The 6166-nt window shown below is 42.3% G+C and overlaps 1 pseudogene; it reads left to right on the top strand.

The window, feature by feature from the left end:
• Positions 1-3437: 3437 nt before the first annotated feature.
• LOC141476817 (uncharacterized) lies at positions 3438-4979 on the top strand (annotated as a pseudogene).
• The last annotated feature ends 1187 nt before the right edge of the window (positions 4980-6166 follow it).

The raw sequence follows: 6166 nt of genomic DNA, 5'->3' as shown, positions 1-6166 counted from the left end.
ACTGCAAATGCCCCAATCAAAGAAGGAATTACAACAATTAATGGGAACTTTAGGATACTGGAGGAAGCATGTGCCTGGATTTTCTATAACTTCTCATCCATTACACTCACTTTTACGGAAAGGCAAATCCTGGGAGTGGAGATCAGAACATAGCGAGGCAGTAAAAACTCTGATTGACTGAAGAATTAAAAAGATACCAGTCACTGGGAGCAGTACACCCCCGCGACCCTATCATAGCTGAATGGGGTTTTGTGGAACACGCTACTTACTGTAATCTGTTCCAAGCTGGCCCCAACGGGCCAAAAAGACCCCTACTGTTTAGCTCAACTGCATTTAAAGAGACAGAACAACGGTACTCTGAATGGGAAAAAGGACTTTTGTCTTTAGTCCAAGCAGTTAGACAAGTTGAGAAAATACATCAGGGACAACCTGTGCAACCTAGAGGACCCTTTAATTTACTAGAAGCAATCCTAAAGGGAACCGCTCCCCTAGAAGGAGTCGCACAGAAACCTATTATCAGAAAATGGTATGCCTATCTAACAGGAGTTGCAGAAAATATGCAGTTAACTGAAGGACACACTAAGGTTTCCAAATTCCAGATGCCCGTAAACACAGACCCTTTAGCATTACAGCAACCTTTTAAACCTTCACCCATTCTGGATGCACCACCCCTTACTGAGAATACCCCAACAGAAAACATTTGGTTTACAGATGCTTCTGCAAAAAGAGTAAAAGGTAAATGGCAATATAAAGCTGTTGCATTAGATATTACCTCTGGCAAACAAGCAATAGAGGAAGGTGAAGGCAGTGCACAAGTAGGAGAAATAAGAGCAGTCGTTTTGGCACCACAGAATGGAGCAAAAATTATATATGATGTAGACACTTATGCTGTATGGGCCGGTGCCACACAGTGGCTCTGTCAGTGGGAAACCTTAAACTGGGAAGTAAATGGATCCCCAGTTTGGAGAAGCAAAGACTGGCAATTATTGCTAGATATAGCCAGGAAAACACCTTTTAAGATTGGATGGGTTAAAGTTCACGCTGAGGATAATCAACCAGTCACAAAGTGGAATCAGAAGGTAGATGAGCTAACCAGAATTAGGAAAGTCACCTCAGATACGGAATGGTATCGATTGGGAGAATGGCTACATCAAAATTTAAGCCACACAGGTAAGAAAGCACTTTGCTGCACAGAGTAAAGGCTGGCCTATAAACAGGAAAACTTGTGAAACTATTCTTACAGCGTGTCCTCAGTGTAGGCTGAGATCGCAGACCTGCTAAAGCACCACCTCTACATATCAATGAAGGGAAAACTTTATGGTCTACATGGCAAATTGATTATATTGGACCATTCAAATCCTCTGCACGATACTGATATATCCTCACAGGAGTAGAGGTAGTCTCTGGCTTGCTTGTGGTCAATAAGTGTCAGAGAGCCGATGGAAAAAATACAGTGCAAGGACTATCATGGTGGTTCTCAAATCTACCTGTGGGAGAATGGCTAGCTGAGAAGGGTCACGTAGACATGATCCAGCTGGCCGAGCAAAAGCTTGAGAAACATCGGATTCAGCCCCCGTAACTACTGGGCTGGTAAAGACACCTTGTCCTTGACTATAATTGTTGTATGATAACAGGGAGGTTGCAGCTGCTCAGGCATGGGAAAAGAGGACGAAAGTAACTGTAAAGAAGGAACCAAGGGCGGAGTTGATCTTTCTAAGAACTAACCAATCATGAGCTTAACTTTTGTAATATGTATGAGCTAATTATGTTAGGACATAAAAGGCAACTGTGTGAATCAATAAACGAAGCTTGCTGATCACTCATATTGAGTGGCCCTGTCTTCCCTCCGTCCCGACATCTACCTACTCCTGATGTTATCCAAAGTGATAATGGCTCCCATTTTTCATGCAAGGAAGTACAAGATTGGGCAAAACAACAGGGAATTAAATGGGTATTCCACACCCCATACTACCCTCAATCAAATGGGATGGTAGAAAGAGCTAATGGCTTATTGAAAAAGAATCTCAAACCTTATGAGGTTCAATGGGATATGAGACTTTCTGAAGTAGTCCATCAACTAAATAATCGATATGGGCCCACTGGAAGCCCTATAAGCCGAGCATTCTTTGTAAAAACTGAGCTCAGTGCCCCATCCACTGGCGAAAGAGAATACCTGACAACACTACAGCCAGGACAGCTTGTGATGGTCAATTTACCAGCCATAGGTATTGTGCCTATGACTTTAATTAAACCTCGTGGCCCATGTGCCTGGGAAGCTACCAATAGCAGTGGTACAAAACACAGAATTAGTGCGCGATGGATTTTTCCTTCTTTTTAATGACGTAACCTGTTCGGACTCTCCCCACCGAAAAAAGCCTTTGTTGTTTTTTTTTCCTCTTACAGCACTACAGGATGTCAAATGGAAATGCTGTGTTTGTGTTAATACTCCAAACCTCAACAATGCTGCTCCTAACCTGTGGTCAACGAACACCAGAATGCCCATGGTCTCAAGCTCATGTTAAGTAAGGAAGGACATGGACCTGTTGGAACAGGTCCAGCGGAGGGCCACGAAGATGATCAGAGGGATGGAGCACCTCCCCTATGAAGACAGACTGAGAGAGTTGGGGTTGTTCAGCCTGGAGAAGAGAAGGCTCCAGGGAGACCTCATAGCAGCCTTCCAATATCTGAAGGGAGCCTACAGGAGAGCCAGAGAGGGACTCTTTGTCAGGAAATGTAGTGACAGGACAAGGGGTAATGGTTTTAAACTGCAAGAGGGGAGATTTAGACTAGATATTAGGAGGAAATTCTTTACTGTGAGGGTAGTGAAGCACTGGAACAGGTTGCCCAGGGAAGTTGTGGATGCCCCATCCCTGGAAGTGTTCAAGGCCAGGCTGGATGGGGCTTTGAGCAACCTGGTCTAGTGGAGGTGTCCCTGCCCATGGCAGGGGGGTTGAAATTAGATGATCTTTAAGGTCCCTTCCAACTCTAACCATTCTATGATTCTATGATTCTATGATTCTATACCGGGAGTGTGGGAATACACTCTAGTAAGGGAGATTTAAATCTTTCCACTATAGTCATGCATGGAGACAAAGTATACTCAGAAAATGAATGGAACTGGGATACAGATGGAGCTGATAGAGTTCTCCGACTTCAGGGAAGAGCAGGGAAAAGAATTCAAATAGGGTGCCGGATGATCAGTGGGTCTACCCATGAGAAAGCATCTCAGATTTCAGTGTACAACACAATATCAAACACAACCATCAAAGGTACGAAACATTGTGCCTCTGAAAAACTGGACTGTTGGTACAATTTTACCTTAGTGCAACCTGGTTTTGTAGTCTGTCTCTGGGCTCACTAGAGTGTGGGACTATCATTTAAATTCAAAATTGACATCACCAAGCTTCATACGACAACACCCACACCAATTGTAAAGAATGAGGAAACTCTCCCCACAAATTTCCAAAATTGGACCATATGTGATCAAAAATACAGGCCAACAACAAGTGTTATTCAATCCATCATGGTCCCTTAAACAAGTAGAGTTACTAATGCAAATTAACATCTCTACCATCAAACCAGCCTGTTCATCATTCTTGAGTACATCCTATGCAGGATGGTTAGCATGGTTACATGGACGAACACTCACGTCTCCAGGACGAACAAAGAGAGATGCAACCGGTGTCATAGGGACAGGACTAGGAGTCTTAAATAGTATAGATGCTGAAGTACTTGCAAATAAACTGAGCACAACAACAAATGATTTAAACAAATTGGAACACTCATTGCGATCTTCTCTATTAGCACTAGGAACTAACCAATGGCTCTTATCTGATGTATTGCCTCAGTGGGAAAGAATTAATAAGAGGGATCACCAATTGATTGTGGATGCACTTGATGAAGCCCAAACCAATGTTTCTCTAGCTCTTAGTTGTATCCAAGCTCAGCTGTGGATGGAATCCACAGTAGCAGCAATTATACAAGAGAGTGCAGAAGGTACCTTACCCATTGAAACTCGAAAGGTAATCTGGGATAATGCAACTGAATTTGAAAGGAAATTCCAATCCTGGTGGCATTTAATCAATTTTACTTATGACTCCATCAACAGTAAAGCTACAGCTTTTATTCTAACAATACGCAATGCTTCGGTATACACCATATACCCAATCATTGCACTAGGATTAAGTCACAATGGAACTATACTCTGTCCATTAGAACATAGAGTATGGGCCCAATGGAATGGGAACAAATGGCAGACTGTTGATGTTAATGCATGTGTTGTATGGGAACAACAAGGATTTATTTGTGAGAGTAACACCATCAAAGCCCAAGACATTTGTCTTGATACTGAACAGAATGTTTGTCATTTTGAAATACATCTCAATGAAAACCTTGAAACTGTACTTATATATATTGGAAAAGGATGTGTTTGTATGAGAACCCTTTGTAGTACTATATTTGTAGATAACATTACCATAGATACAAGTAATCACTCAAATGTTTGTGTTTGTAACTTTACTAAAATTATAGGATGTGACTTTAATTATTCAGCTCCTGCTATGTCTTAACAATGGCTACAATCTAATTATACATTGATTTGAGATTTGTTGCCTACCCCCATTGGAATGAATCTTACATTGGTGAAGAAACTTCTACAACACGATGACCTGTGTCAGCTGCGAGAACGAATCCGAAACGATGGACACAAAACTCTAATCACTGTTCAGCATGATACAGAAGAGATACACCATGTCTTCGAAAGAATGAGGAAGGATGGAGAACACCATTGGTGGGAAATTCTTATTGGATGGTCATCAACAGCAACGAGACTGTTTAATCGTATGCTTCACCCAGTTGTTACCTTGTTGATTCTAACTTTAATATGTTTGACACATAGTTCTGCTGTATATAAAGATCTGGTACTTGACCAAACAAATAACTCAACTTCAACCACCCAAAACATACAAATTAGCAAATAACAAATAGCAGTGCTTTACTGTCTACTTACCGTGAGTCTCTGAGCGCAAACAACTATCAATATACTATTTATGGCACAGAGGGAAGAGGTGACCGCACCACCACTCTGTGAAGGTAAGATGAATTGACTACAGTCACGGGGTGGAGTGTGGCAGTGTGCTCTCCCTGTTTTGCTTCCCCCCCCCCCCCCCCAGCTCCTGCTCAGGCCTTGGCCATCATGGCCATCACAACATCAGTTGCGATAACTTGCACCTGGACTTTGGGGGATGGCTGGCAACATAGTCAAAATACTGTCTGGAGTGAGGACCTAGATATTTTGTTCCCATGAGAATACGACTATAGGTCAATTATCTTACTGTATAAATAGCGGACAGCCCAAGAGCCCTTTGAGCTCTCCTGTATGGCAGCGGGCTGCACGCCAGGATCTCCCCTTTTGTGAGGACGCTCGCTTAAGGTTCTACTCCTCAAGGTTGAGAGATTCCTTGCCACAACAGATTCTCGGTAAGTGACTAATAGCATGCTAAACTTTGAAATCTTAGCTAAGTAATGTAAAAGATTGATTGCGCATATATAATCTTTTAGACATAAACTGTTGACCAAGTCTGGGACTAGGATTGGATCCAGCCGCACCCAGACTCCTCTCTGAGAAGGAGTTTAGAGAGCAAGGGGGTCCTTTCTGAACCTCGTGACTCAACGGGAGGGTCTCCCTGACAGCTTATCTGACCCTGTCCTCTATGCAGTAAATAATAGAATGTACCTTGACATCGAATCTTGTAAAACACTATTGCATTTACTACTGGTTTTATCGCACTTACTACTGATTTTGTTAAATCACTGTTTCACCTTAATAAACATTTCACTACTTCACTCTAACTATTGAAGTTAATCACTCCGTCCGCGACAGTGTCTTCCCTAGCATCCCCCCTTTCTCGGGCTATTTTTATACTATTTTTTACCTTCAAGGTGGAGTTTGAGTGACTCTAGTCATAAATACCTTTATTATGATTGGTGTAAAATTCTCTCGCCTTGCATTTAAAGGTATAGTTTACGAAAAATTCAGGGCGCAGACTCAAGGAAGAGCGGTCTCACCTTGGAGGTGGGTAGCCTTCAGGCTGGAGGTGTGTTTTGGTATTATAATGACATTATAATGAGCAAAGTTTGCACAAAGGACAGCATTTCATCAAAATTT

This window comes from Numenius arquata, chromosome W (assembly GCF_964106895.1).
Source record: "Numenius arquata chromosome W, bNumArq3.hap1.1, whole genome shotgun sequence".
Lineage (NCBI taxonomy): Eukaryota > Metazoa > Chordata > Aves > Charadriiformes > Scolopacidae > Numenius > Numenius arquata.
Note: the sequence above shows the minus strand (reverse complement) of the source record. Positions and strands in the feature narration are given on the sequence as shown.